Genomic DNA, 15,225 nt, shown 5'->3' on the forward strand with positions numbered 1-15,225 from the left:
CCGAATATCACAATTTGCCTATATTGGTTAAAACCCACAAATACTCCAAGTGGCAGGTATTCTTTATTTGTTTTGTAGGTTGCGTCGAATATGACTACGTCTCCAAAAAAGTTGTAGTCAATTAACATTCTTGCATCATCCCAAAAGATATTCGTTATCTGCTCTTCACAGTCCAGCTGTACGGCATAAAAAAATGATTGATTCTCGAGTGTTTGCTCTTGAAAATAATTCAGCGTGCTACCTGTTTCTCCATATTTCAAGCTTCTTTCCCGTCTCGTTCGAAGTTATCGTTTAAGATCATCCCGAGTATATCCGACATTACCCATCCCATCTACCTCCTTTTCCATAAGTTCATGGCTCTGTTTCAATAAAATCCCAACATCCTCATTTATTTCAGTTTGGAATCCTTGAGCCTCACTCACTTTTCTTTGTGATGGCATCATGTGCGAACATTGAGTAATGTGCAACTCATGGTTATGGTCTAAGACAAGTTCATGCACACGGTATTTCATTATCCCTCTAAGCAACACGATAACTATTTTAGTTTCACACCCTGTTTTCGTCAGTGCTCGTATCCTTTTTGGCATCACATCACCTTCGTACTTGCGTTTCACATCTTCCTTGAAGTAACTACATCTCCTAAACGTGGTCACGGCGTCTTTGTTTTTATTTAGATAATCTTTGCGTATACTAAAACTCATTTTAAAGGCATATTAGTTGTAAAACTTGTATGCATCCTCTTCACTGTTGAACTCCATTCCTAATTCAGGGGTCCCATCTTTTGCCAATTTGCTGCAATCCAGTACTTCTACTCCTACCAATTATGCATCAAACACCCTAATTTGCAACACTTCATGAATAGTATTTACATAAACGACAGCATACATGTATATTACCATTCATAATGTGTTATGAATCACACAGTACTCGTATACCAAATTCTATTATTACGCTTATCAATATGATTAATGAATCACATCACTTTACTTTTATTCTAAGACAACGGCATTATCTATGTACAAATACAATTTTATGTACACTAAGTTATACGGACTGTAATGTGTTGGTCACTCGATGTAAGTCTATTTTAACTGTATATACATCCACTCTGGTAATTATATTTGGGTTCTAAGTTCCTTAACTCACTCGATCTTATGTCATTCGTTAATGACATAAGGCTAAGCCAACTCCGCATTTTCTATTATTTCTATATTTGGAGGGCCAAACAAGCATTTTCTACTCATTGTAATATATTTCTTACATCATGTAATTTACTTACAACACCAGATACACCCATTTATTATTCACATAGCTCGGTATTTTCCTCTGCTTGACATCATTCAACTCTACACCTCTATTTTATACACACTGCATGATCAGGAGAAGGGCAAATTAAGATTGCGTGATAAGCATGGATCAACTATTGGATGCACAATGATTCATATCAATTGTAATACGGTGGCTATAACATGTAACTAATTTACAATAGGATGTACATTCATTCACTTGTTAAATGTGACTTTGTTTCTTTCATCTTTCCCTAATTCCGTTCGACGGTTTACTTGAATACATACCCCTGGGTCTTCCGATAACTACTATCCCATTATAGTCCATCACTGAAAAGCTGAATGCTCACATACACACAGATACGGTACACACACACACACAGATACTGTACAACTTCACTATTTTTCTATCATTTTCATATTATGTCTTTAGTGACTCTAATTTCATCATTCATTTAACAGATGTACATTTGGGTGACAAATGATTGGCCACAGTTACTGACATGGTTCAGTCACGTTATCTTGGTCTGCTAATAGGCTTTACGTTTCACCGAACTCGGAGAGCGCAGCTGCTTCTGCTATTAAGTTGAAGGACAAAATCTGGCTTCGTGAGATGCTGAATTTCCTCTGTTTGCTTCTACCTTACCACCTGCCTTACACGCATTCAAAATGGATACAACACTCTCATACCCAGTCAGAGAGCGCAGCTGCTTCTGCTATTAAGTTTTACGGATAAAATATAGGTTCGTCTCTGTTTGCTTCTACCTTGCCGCCTGCCTCTCAACCCAATTTTCTGTCAATTGCTACCTTCAACAACACGCCAAGACTCTTCCTTTAGTTTTGTTTTCTGTTGCTAATTCAAAATTTCAACTTGATTTTCAAAATTTCAACTCTTCCGTTTGCTCAGTCTGATCCCGTTTGGAAGTCAACAATTTTTTATTTAGATCGACATCGTCTTTACCCCTGCTTAAGTCTTGCTGACTTGGATCATTTCTCACCTCATGTTTTTTATTGTGAGGAGACCGTTCAAGAGCGGTCGGTCTGAGGACCGCTCCTGCCCCGTATACCTCAAGGACGGTCCGTCTGATAACCGTCCCTGCCCCAAATCCCAAGGGCAAGTGTTACACCTCATGTTCCAAGTTGAAAAGAATGGAAAGATTGATTTCATAATATTACCTTAGGTAATGGGCAACTAATAACTTGGTTTTAAGTTTTTTGGGCCCTTATTTTGCACTCAAAAGTTATTGGCTAATCCTATCAAATGCTTGAGACAAGTTCTTTGTAGTCCACTGCCCAAGGCATTATGTATAAATTAACTTTTTATATCTTTTCAATGCAAGAAATTGGATGAATACTTTTACTTATTAATAACTAGAAGACATAAATGCATTGTGTGTGGTGATATAATATATGCAAATATGTCCTCAGTAATATGGAAAACATAGTGCATTATAATTAGAAGCAATTTGATAAGTATTTAAGGGAGGTAGCATGTGAAAAGTTGTTCACATGTACGAGACTATTTTATAAAGATAAAAGTTGCTCTAATAATTTTAGTGGAGCATGGGATATTTTTTTTAAGGCCATGTATTGTTAAAGTTTAGTTTGATTTTGATAGTGCGTTATTCAAAGAAAGAGAAAGGAAGTAAAAGCCCAATAAAAACAGGGATACCAAAGTCCATTCTTGGGAGTTTTGAAGGAAAAGTAAAGAATTTTGAGGTGAAATTCAAATAATTAAAAAAATGAGGATTTAGTGCACAAGGAAAATTTGCGTTGGAGGAATGTGTCTTGTAGTGGGAATTCGTTAATCCCTAACTCCTTCATTTTTCCTCAAATTTCTAGGTGTGAACTTTGAGGAACCCAATCCAAGTACTAGAGGGGTGCCAAAAGTTCTCATTCAACCCTTAAAATTAAGGTGAATCTAAGTTATATAGCTTTTATTATGATTTTCATCGTTCAAATATTAAATTAATGGATTTTTGGTATGGGTGGATCATTGGTTTAGATTTCTTGTATGCTTTTCTATTGAGTTGTTGATTTAATTTGATTGAGTAAATCTTATGGTTGGATGTTTTAGTAGGAGTTTTTGGGTCATTATTGTTATTTTTTATTGATTTTTGGATTAAACGAATTCTTAGATTTGAGTTAAAATGGGTTTGAGAAGGAAAATCGGTGAATTGGTTCAACTTTAAGCTTAGGAGGAACAGCCCGAAGTGAAACTAGCTTGATGAATGCATAGCGCAGGCCTTGAGGTCTGTTCGAACTAAAAGTTAAAGCTTCGAGAAACCGGCACCAACTAGATAGAAGGTAACTCCGATTCAGTCCCCAACTAGACCTAGAAACGCTCACTAGTTTAGTAAATCAACCATATTATTTTTATTGAAAGCTTATATTTGAGCATCATTTGCTATGTTAGAGGCAATTTGGTTACATCGAGAAGTAAGAGACAAAAGGCAGTGGCTTAAGAAGTTGTACTAATCGATATCAGTCGTGCTCTGAATTCCAGAATAGATTTGTTTTGTCACAACGAAAAAGCCATTGACATTTCTCAGAATCTAATTCAACATGATCAGATTAAACATGTAGAGGTTGATTGGCACTTCATGAAACAAGCTGGGCATACATGATATCTATACATTAACATGAGGGGGAATGTTGGAGTGAGTTGTTATAAATATCTCTTTTTGAAATGTGTATATCAATTGGAAATTAGAGAATGATAGATTAGAATAGATTAAGGTTAATTGTTTCTTATGTTACTGTAAACCTATAAATAGGTCTTATAACATTGTAACTATCATGTAAAATATAGAGAAAATATTTCCCTAATCTTTTCTTTCTTCTTGTTAGCTAAGAGTGAAAAAATCGATTTGAGGTCACTAGCACAATTTTTTTAAAGGCAATTCTTTAAAGGAAAAAAGAAAAGTATACAGAATTTTATTAATTCAAATGGAGATCTGCATTAATAGTGAAAATTACAAATTATGGAGGATCATATATCCACAGAGATCATCTAGAAACATTACTAGCTAAAATACGAGTAAGAGAATTAAAATGTCTAGCAACTCAAGTAGCTTCCTAATTTAGGTACATGTAAAGTAGTCGATAAATATCTTCAAAATTTTTCCAATATTAGAATAGATTTATTAGGCCAATTGATGAGTTTGACAACATTGATAGCAGCCTCTTCAATAATGGATGCCTAATTGTGAATTTGGCTTTTAATCTCATTGAATGGAAAAATCGAACTAGAATACGTCATTGTCTTTGATTAACTCAATATCAAGTAACTAACATTTATTGGCCTTAATTTACTCTCTCAACAGTTTTTTATATTCTACTGACGCTTTGATTATTGATCTCTCCATTTGAACTCACTTGTCTAATTATATACACACAATTATTTCTACGTTGTGGCATTTTTTAATTCTTAAAAGTATTTTCTTTAAATTTATCATTTTTTAGTATTGTATTACTAGTTTATGACTTTTTATTTGATATGTGATTTTGGTTGTTTAATCAAAAACTACATATTCTGAAAATGCAATATGTGCTTAACTCGAATGTTTGCAAAAATACTTTTTAGTTGAATAACTTTAGGATAATTTATCTATCTTTTAATAAAAACTTTTGGTTAAATTTCAAATATTACTCTTTATGCGAGTTATATAGAAACTGAAATGACTACCTTTAAAGTTAAATGCACTAAACCCTCTACTGCTTGACTAATATGCACTTCTCCCTTATTATATTTTGTTGCACTTTAGTCCCCTCATGCCACATCAAATTTTGACTATTAATAAATGCTAGAATTTCTAATCTAACCTTTATTTTCATTTTTTTTTCTCATCTAACCTTCCAAGTTTTACCTAAAACCATTTCAATACATTTTTCCCTTTTTTGGACAAATCAAGATCTAAGTTCCCAAACTATATGTTGCTATTGAAAAGAGAAATAAAGTATCATGTAGATTAGTAAATTCAACCTTGTTACTGTTCAAGATCTTTTCCTCGTATCATAATCATCAATTAGAGAAGATCAAATGCAAACATGGTAAATAACTCCTATATGCATGTTCTGGAGATTCAGAAATTTTGTAAAAGAATTTTTCATTCACCAAATTTACATGTTATCCTTTTTTAGCTACCATTTTCTGAGTTCTTTTGAACACACAAAACAATCCTTCTTTATCCCCCCCCACACAAAAACAACTTGAAAGGTATGTTGTTCTTGCGAATCATTGGATTTCCTTTCTCACTAGTAATGCCACTATCTAGAGATGGATAGATTGGGAGTCCATTAGCCATCTAGCCTAATCTAGAATTGGATAAAGTTATGGTCCAACCTTGATTTTGGTATAGATTTGGCAGTAGAGTCCAAATCAAGTTTTGGAGAGAGGGTGGTCTACCATAGAATGGGTTATCCTACTTGGTAATGGGATAACACCAGATCCTTAGATTGGTGGCTCAAATAGGGGATCGCCTTTATCTTGGTGCCTTAGTTAGGCATGTCTGACCACTACCCCAAGGCTTGTGAGAACTCGGAAATTTATGTGTACACTTTGAATTTATTTCATTACATTTAATCTGTTATTAGAAATATTATATGTAACAAATGAATGGTTAAATTAAATGCACAATTGAATTCCTATAAAATTGAAAATAATGAAATATCCTAGAATGGTGTAAAAAAAATTTGTTATAGGAGTATGCAAATTGGAATATACTAAAGTTTGGGGCAATATTTGAAGATGATAAAATAACAACCCCTTAACTAGTAAATAAACCAAAGTTAAAATACCATTTTAACCCTAAAGCTTGAGCAATTAACCATGCAACCAAGAGGATCACCTTCTGGAATGAAACCGAAAGAAAAATGAGAGTTTCTACCAATACATTTGGGCGGTGACCGAGAGGAGAAACTAGACTTCATTTCCTTTTCTTTCCAACCCAAGACCGAGAGCAAAACTGACAGTGAGGGAGAGAAATTTTGCTAGTCTTATCACCTGCTAACCATAATCGAAGAAAAAAATATTGCAAGGAGAAGGGGAGTGAGAAGCTGGTGCAATTTTGAGGAACCGAAACTCAACTTGGAGCCGTCTGCACTTGCTGAATTCTAATGGAAAGGAGGTAAAAAAATTCTGTAATAAACCTTTACTTATTAAGTATAAGTGAATATATAAGTTGCATGTTAAGTTTAGCAAGGAGAATGAATTCTTGACCAAGGGAAAATTCTGATTTGGGATTGAAAAGCTGTTGGATTGAAATTGGTAGGAACCGAAAGTTCATTGGTTAGAGTTGCAGCTTGTTATCTGAATTTTCTATGGAGAATTATGCTAGGAAAGCATGAAATATGTTTATCTCTGATCTTATAGAATATTTATTTGCAAAACTAGTAAAAAACATTGGTAATCTTGGCTAGAAATGTCAAAGAAATCTAATGGAACCTAATGGGATGGCCGAGAGAGAGAAAGAGAGAATTTTCTAGTTTTCCACTTCAAATTTTGGCTACAAATTTCACATTGTGGTTCAATATACTAAATAACACAATAATCATCATATGCATGTTGAGTTGGAGTGAAAATAAAGAATTTTGTTGGGGGAAAAGGGTCGATTTTTCAAACTACCAATTGCTGGAGTTTTTCCTGCTTGGACCAAGAGAGAGAAATGGCCAAATTTTCCAGTTTTCTCCAGGATTTTGGGGCTGTAAATTGTATATTGTTGTTGTTTACACCTTATAACACATCAATACTAATATACATATAGCATTTGACTTGAATTCGAGTAAGATAAGTGTTAGTATTGAGGAAAGACTTGTTGGAATTTTACTTGCTTGAACCGTAGGGTATAAGCTGAATTTACCAGCTTATAGCCTCCGTTTTGTTGAAGATTTTCAAGGAGATTCATCCCTTATAGTTACTTCAAAATATATTACATGATTTATGCCTGAATCATGAAATGAAATTGAGTTTTTGGGTTAGAAATCTATTTCCACGTAGGAAAGAAGAACGCTGCAACTTTGGTTGTTTTCTTGGAAATTTTGCTAGATCATAATTGAAATCCATGCCTTATGCCTTGTCCAATGTTTCTAGAGTGATGCATGTAAGATTTGAGGTTGGATTGAAGTAAAACCAGGTAGTAGAACTTGTTTTCTTGCTACAAATTTTTCAGCTTGGACCGATGTAGTGTAAAGGCAGTTTCCTTTCAATTTTCTTGGTTGATCAAGAGTAAATATACTTGAACTCATGAAATATGTTAGTATGTTCATTATTTGGAGTTGCATGTGAAATTAATGGTGAAAAATCTAATTTTTAATAGCTGGAATTTTGAGCAGGAAATTGCATGATTGTTATAACATCTTCCAGCTTAACCAATGGAATTTCATGGAGTTGATTGGATATTTTGGTATAAAGTTTGCTGGAAAATGCTGATTTTATACTTATTTGTGTGTTATGAGCCTGTAGGTGTGTGACTTGTGGCTGGAAATGAAATTTAAAATGGTTAAAAGTTGAAGGGAAAGGAAAACTGTGATAGCCGAGAGAGTGAGGAGCTGGAGCTCTCATGAGATTTTCAAAAATCTTAGGATAATTAGTTGTAATCTTGTATAAAACATCTTATAACATCTTGACCCTGTCATTCACGTTCATTTTAGTGAACTTGAGACCTGAAAAGTTGATGAATTTTGAGAGAAGTTAAACAACAAAGTTGAATAGAAGCTGATTTGGCCGAGAGAGAAGAAATGAAAAGCTTAACCAGCTTTACTCTTTAAGTTGGATTGAAAATGATTTAATCTTAGTTTAAACATCTCACAAGACTTTAAATTTGGTGTGTGAGTATATCTTCATCGTTTTAAGCCAATAAACTTGATAAATTTTAAAGAGAAATGTGAGAGACATTTCTGGAATTTTGTATCTTGTTTAATAAGTTAAGAAACCTGGTTTCTAGTAATCTATACTCCAAATTTGGTGAGTGATTGGTGGCTGGAAATAAAATCTAAATAGTTAAAATGGAAGGGAAAAGTTGCTATACCAACTATAGGAATCAAAGGAGCCTTGTAACTTATATAAGAAGATATCCAACTATTACTTGGTTTAATAGGCTCTATATAAATCGTATACACATCTTAAGGTAATAAACTAGTCATGCATGTGGTCTTGGTTAATAAAAGATGGAAGTAGGGGACAAGAAAGTACCTTAAGGTTAGCTATTTCTAAACTTACCTTGTTAAAAGTTAATGTTGAGTTTTAGTACGATAAATCTAACAGCATAAAAGTAGTGAAGTGACATTAATGGAATTGCTACTTAAACTTCCTTTCTTTTGGACATTAAAAGTCGAAGTGACAAGTGAGTGTGAGAAAATGCACTAGTCGCCTCATTTGAACATAGCCATGACTTAGAATTCGGGTGGAATTGTGACTTGAGGCTAGAATATAACACGTACGTTGATTATAGTTTAGAACTTCACCAAATGAGTAGTTAAATAATTATGGTAATTATAACTTGTCTCAGGAGACAGCGGTGTGCACGAAAGCAATCCCGAGATCGAAGTGTAACTTTTGACTGGGGTGTGTGTTTCCGAATTTATGTGTTTAACTGTTTATGTTTACTTAAGTGAAATTATGTGATAAATATGCTTATTATGAAATATTGCTAAGTGATTCATTGTAAAGTGTATCTCAATTGTCCCTCGCCTTCTAAGTCGAGGATTTATTTTATCGCACTCGGTTTAGTTGAGCTTGAAGGTTAATAATTGACCAAATGTTGCTGTAAGTGTGCATGAATGTAAGCCGTATGTGTACTTTACCGCATCGGCTGAACTGGACCCCAAAATCCTCTGTTCAATGGACTATTCGAACTAGCAAAAGGCTTGGTCGGATAGGACGGAAGTTTTGGGTAACCGTTTCGGTATACTTGAGTATTACCTTGAAGTTGGGAGATTATTGAACTGATTACTGAATGTAGGGGATTGTTTATTGTTTTGGAGGACATAAGGAGGTGAATTGGCGGAGTGTGCAATGATATTGAAATTGTGACGCCCCCACTTCTCCCTAAGGCGAACCAGAGGGTATCCGCGGGACACCTGACCAACTCTCGCCAGGACTCAAGACAATATCCATTCAAGCTTAACACAATACTAGCCGTTACCACAAAGTAAATTAAGCAAATGCGGAAACGTTTGAACTTAACAATACATATATCAATGATTCAATCCTTACATCGGATTTCCAAAAGTTACCTCAAATCCCAACATATACAACATCCAGATACATCGAATATCCCAATCATATATTAGGTATCCAAAAGTACAACCAATAAGAGGTCTAGCCCAAAATACATTAGAAACCCTAAGCCAAAAGTACATCACAAGGGGGTTTCTCCAAGTTCACTCCATGTCCAATCCTGTTAAGGAAAACAAATCTACAGGGTGAGCAAAATGTTCGTGAGGCCAAGAACACACATGCAGGCAAGTTGTTCAAGTAACAATCCCAATTTACGAGTAGAGCAATAATATTTCAATAAATAAGAATTCGAGCGAGAAAATTAAACAGAAACAATTTAAGGATATAGGAACTCTCAGGAGCTATTTTCCACTTGCACGATCATGAACCTCCACGAGTTGACACTCCGTCAATCGGGTAGGTTTAGTCCGTAGAACTTCACTTATCCTGTCCCCTTTCACCTTACATATTTCTGTATCGGGCCCACCTGTCATTTGTTTGAGACGATACTGCTTGAGTATGCCAAGCAAGACCTCTTAATAGGTCAAGCTTTTGTTTTCTCATGGTTTACCAAGGAGCCCGACCAAACCCAAGCCGACTCGAGTCCAAGGTTAGCCAGTGAGACTTGGGTGTCCCCCATGTACATTTGTGAGTCGAGAAAATTCATTCCAACGACGTATGCAGTCATAGCATACCATTTCATGTCATTCAAGCATTTGATATATCCAAGCATTTGATAATTTCAAGCGTTTGACATATTCCAGCATTTCAAGCATGAGTTATTTATTTCAAATGAGAACGAGTGTGATAAAGTACACACTCGAATCCATTTTCAAAATCTCAAGTCATGGATAACAAGTAAGCATGTATCAAGTTCACAGGAGTTCAAGTAATCATGCACATGACACTCACCAAGTAAACAAGAAGGAATGTCACTCGAGGTTCAAGTGTTCACCGTGGGATCCTCTTCAAGGTCCTCGTGGGTGCCTGAGTAATTGATAATAAACTATCACTTATAAACCCCAATTATCACGGAAGATCGCACACTTGTACAATCTAAAAAATATCGTGAAAACGGCCTAAAATTCCTTGTTAATCAAGGCTTTAGAAAACATAAGAAAATCCAATGTTCATTCTTAAAATCATTGGAGGGAAGTGAGTAGGTATGAAATCAAGTAAATTATTTTCCAATCGAATTATCGAAGTCGAAATGAACAGTGCCACGTCACAATCCTAGAAAATTTCACTAAAATGAGCCTAAATTACTCGCGAATTAAGGCTCAAAAGTGGGGTTTTAAAGTACAAGATAAATCGAGTTTTCATCTTCGAAATCAAGTATAAAACGTTCAAGTGATATCGAGGGAAAAAGGAGAATTCGAAAAACTACATTTCCTTAAGTTCTGAAAATTTCAGTTTTGATACGAGATCTTTGAAAAATCGTATCTCACTCTTTACAAGTCTAAAATTGTAAAACTTGGTACCGTTGGAAACTTTTTCCAAAGTACTAAAAGTTCCTAGAGTACACTTTCCCATGATTCCAAACGGAAGATATTCAAAAATTGGCTCAAAGTCGCTGTTTAAAGCTTGCTCAACAGTTTCGGGGTTGGTTTTTCGCCAACTTTGGAAATTTGGTGAAATTCACAGAATTTGAACTAGACTTTCAAATTTGAAACTCAATTAGAGGTGTATTCAAAGTTTAAAACAAAATAGGTGGAACAAAAATCGGAGTTTTGAGCACCAAGTTATAGTAGATCAAAGTTGCTGAAAAATTGAGACGGTTGGGCAATTTCCAGATTTAAGTTACAAACTTTGGGACTTTGTTTGAGTATCGAAACGGACTCAGAATGGCACCAAACTTAGTAGTATTACACTACCATATAAGGGCTATTCCACTTTAAAATTTCATAGAAAAATACGCATGGGAAGTCTATCAATAAAACCGCTAAATTCCTAAGAAGTTCCAAGGCAAATCTGCCTTGGACTTCCGTTTCTCCGTTTTCAAGCATTTGGCCAAGGAAATTCCCTCAACATGGTTCATTGGTGTAGACAAGGTCTAATAAACATTCCAAAATAGGTTTGGTAGGTGACTAACACCAAGAATCTCGAATTAACAAGTCTCAATCAAGTTTAGTGATAATTCTACCCAAAAGGAGGGTTTTCCTTCAAGAAGTCAGTTTTGATATATGGCCACAAATCACTCAATTCAACTCAGAATTAGATGTGGTTGGTGGCGTTGAAAAACACATTCATAAAGATACAATTTCTCAGAAGAAACTATTTTCAAAATCTGTCCACAACTAGTACATATTGGAGCCTCAAGTTGTAGTTCATGTTCTGCCTTCCAGGGAATTAACGAAACAGGGTAGTCAAGTTTAAACGGTTGGTACGGATTACTAATGTAGAATCAGGATATGTATTTTATACTGTTGAAAAGTTGGGAATGTCTAGTTTCCAGTGCCACAAACGGTACTCGATTTCGACATTAGAATAAAAAGTTATGGCCGAAAGAAAAGGACTGCCTGGGCAATCCGGGAAAATTTTCCAGTTTTGCTAAACCTTTGAAATTACTACAATTGACCAACCAAATCATGTTATTTTTCAATGAAACTTTCTACACCATTCATATAACATGTATACATCACAAAAAAGTCATAGAACCTCAAAATTTCGCACCAAAGTGCACGAACATGGCAGGGGTAAAATGGTCACTTTTGTTCATTGCACCTTCCTTGAATTTCTACCAACAACCCAACATTATTCCACTAATTTAAGCACTAAACCAACATTAATAGCATCATCATTCATCAAATCAGTCCATCCAATCTAAGTGGGAGTTCATAGAGCCCACACAACATTTTCCAACATAAATAAGGTTACCCACATGCATGCATAAGTTTAGATGTGCAATAGAACTTCCGTAAATCAAGATTATCAAAGTAAATCAAGATTATCAAAGTTGATCATCACTTACTTTGTTAGATGATCAAGTCAGAAATTTTCGGCTCTCCTTAGTCCAAGAAAAACCGTGAAAGCAGCCCTCTTTCCTAGCTTGAAATGATCTCCAAGTGATTAGCTAAGTGTGGTTGAATTTTGGTGTGATTTGGTGGAAGATTGATGAAGAAATGAGGAAGAAATTGGAGCTGTTTTTCTTCCTTGTTGTTCGGCTGTTTGAGTGAGGAGAGAGAGGGCAAAAATCTGGTGGAGCTAGCTTCTTAAAGGAAGCTTAATGGTTAAGTATTTTGTGCACAAAAGTCAACTGCGAATAGTGCGCGTATGCGCGCGTTTTGTGCTCGATTCCTCTTAAGTTGTTGCACTAGTGCACTAAACCTCTAATGCACTTACATTCATTTCATCATTATTCACTCTTAGTAGTTCCAAAATAAAAGTCTAAGGTCCTTCAATTAATCGCGCGCGTAAAAACGCGTATTTCCAATTTGTGCGCGATGAAACGAAATTTTCAAGAAATTCTTATAACGATAGTATTACTAACTAATAATTGAGCACTTAAACATAAAATACCTATTTTGAAACTAATGTACATGTCTTCAATTTTCCAAGCTCATTGTACTCTCAGATCGGCTATTGTCTCCAAACGCGTATTCACTATTCTCACTTACCGAGCTTCCAAGAAAATAAATTTTGAAACAAGTTACTTTAAAAATATAATTAAGCTATAGATCCATGTAATTAGGTCTAGAGAGGTTAGAAAATAATATTCGGGGCAATTGGCGAAATAAATAATTAAATGAGCTAGTAATAGGAGTTTAAAATAGGTACATTTTTGTGAGTCCTCATATGAGTCGAGTATTAATTCCTCAATTAACCTTTTTTAATCTACCATTGATCATTCTTAACTCTCTAATATTAATACACTCTCGATTCAAGTATAGTCTCGAAAGACGTGCACTCGTTGTTCCGAACTAAACGAATTTTTGAAAAGTGAATTTTCAAACAAAACGCTTTTAAAATATAAAAGAGGCGTCGTTCCATATAAATGGATTTTAAATGGTCGAAATAAATAATTCGGAGAAAATGAGTAAATAAATATTTAAGTAAACTTGTAATATTCGATAAATAAGAAAATTTTCGGGTCCTCACAGAAATGACACTGAATTACTAAACGGAACTAAGTGCTACGTCTGGAATGGACGGGAGCCACCTCTAGAGTTCGTATCAATACCGTATCCTTTAAAGTGATTGATTACTTTTATTAAATTTGATATCTTGTATTGTTAAGTTTGGTGAATGTTTTATTCTGCTAATTGGTTGTTTTATCCTTTTGAAAGTGACTATACAGTTAAATGTGCATTACTTGCTTAATTGTACTGATTTAAGTGTTTATTAAATGTTACTTGCTCGGCAAACCTTACTGAGTTTTAGTTCAGCACTTTAGTTTTGTTTTCCTTACAGGAGTTGGTGGTCGGGGAACGAACGAGGGATCTTAGGAAGTTAACGTGAAGACTTTTGTGATTGTAAATCCTTTAGTTTCATATTATGGTTGAAACTTTTGTATTAAATTTGGTATTGTAGAAGATTTGGGTGTTTGGTTTTGGTTTATCAAAATATTATCTCTGCAGTTAATGTAAGTGAGTAAGCCCTGGCGATAGCCAGGCAGGCGATTCGCTAACTTTTAGGGTATGTCCTAGGAGAAGGCGGGATCGTCACAAGGCTAGTCGCAGGGAGGTAAGAGCCAAAGAATGAAACTACGGGAAATCTTAGGGTGGACGAGTCAGAGGTAATACGAACTATAGCAAAATTAGCAAAGACAAATGGTTTGAGAGCAAGCTGCCTTCACTAATATAATGGAACAAGGATAGCTGGAGATTCCTTAGTAATGGAATGGCTGTGAAGGTAGAATAATAGCTGGTGATGCAACCACCTCGTCCTGTATTTGGGCTTATGTGAGTGCTGGACCAACAGGGATGGATCAAGGACCGGACACTTGGCAACGATGGGTCTGAAGGGAATATCTATAAATAGAATAAGTTTACTCCCTTGACAGCATGAGATCATCTTCATCATCAACCTCATTTTTGAGCTCTCACTGCTGCCTATTTTTAATTCTATTTCCATGCCTTATCTGCATCCTTTGTAAGAGGGCTTGTAAGCTATCTTCGGATTCTCGAATTGGTTAATCCGATCATCAAACCAACAGCTGCACTCTTAACGGGTCTTAGAGCTTGCCAAAAGAACCTCTTAACATGAATTATCCCTAAATTATATATCTGGGTAAAAACTTGTGTAGATTCAATCTATAGCCTTAGATGTAGATCGAGTGGTGAAGAATCTTCCATATTACCATGACCTCTAAAAATTGAAAAGTCTACAAATTACCAACCATTATTCTAACTCGAGTACTCAATAACCCTTGATTATATAAGGCTACCTTAACTGCATTATCAACTGTAGCCCACCATAACCACCAATCAATGTGTAATTGGAACCATCTCTGCTTCTAACACCCACATCCCCAAAATGACATATTTAGTGCTACTGTTTGTTGCAATCGTTCAAATATCAAATTAAACATTAACAACGCTACACCTTACTTCATCCTCTCTCAAACTTTCACTCCTCCAGCACCATGATCTAGCACCTCTTAGCGGTGTAGGAGGTAACATCTACCAAGATGGATCCATAGCTATTTGGATCCTTTATCCAGACAATCTTTCCTCCTTTTGAACCTTGAAGTCCAAATTCTTTTTTCCCGATCTCCACTAA

The 15,225-nt window shown here is 35.3% G+C and overlaps 1 long non-coding RNA gene across 1 annotated transcript; it reads left to right on the forward strand.

The window, feature by feature from the left end:
• Positions 1-6,132: 6,132 nt before the first annotated feature.
• Positions 6,133-14,508, forward strand: LOC140037031 (uncharacterized). The gene is made up of 2 exons (XR_011840870.1): positions 6,133-6,415; positions 13,915-14,508. It is a non-coding gene; the product is annotated as an uncharacterized lncRNA (long non-coding RNA).
• Positions 14,509-15,225: the final 717 nt, after the last annotated feature.

Source organism: Coffea arabica, chromosome 2e, assembly GCF_036785885.1.
Source record: "Coffea arabica cultivar ET-39 chromosome 2e, Coffea Arabica ET-39 HiFi, whole genome shotgun sequence".
In the NCBI taxonomy this organism is placed as follows: domain Eukaryota; kingdom Viridiplantae; phylum Streptophyta; class Magnoliopsida; order Gentianales; family Rubiaceae; genus Coffea; species Coffea arabica.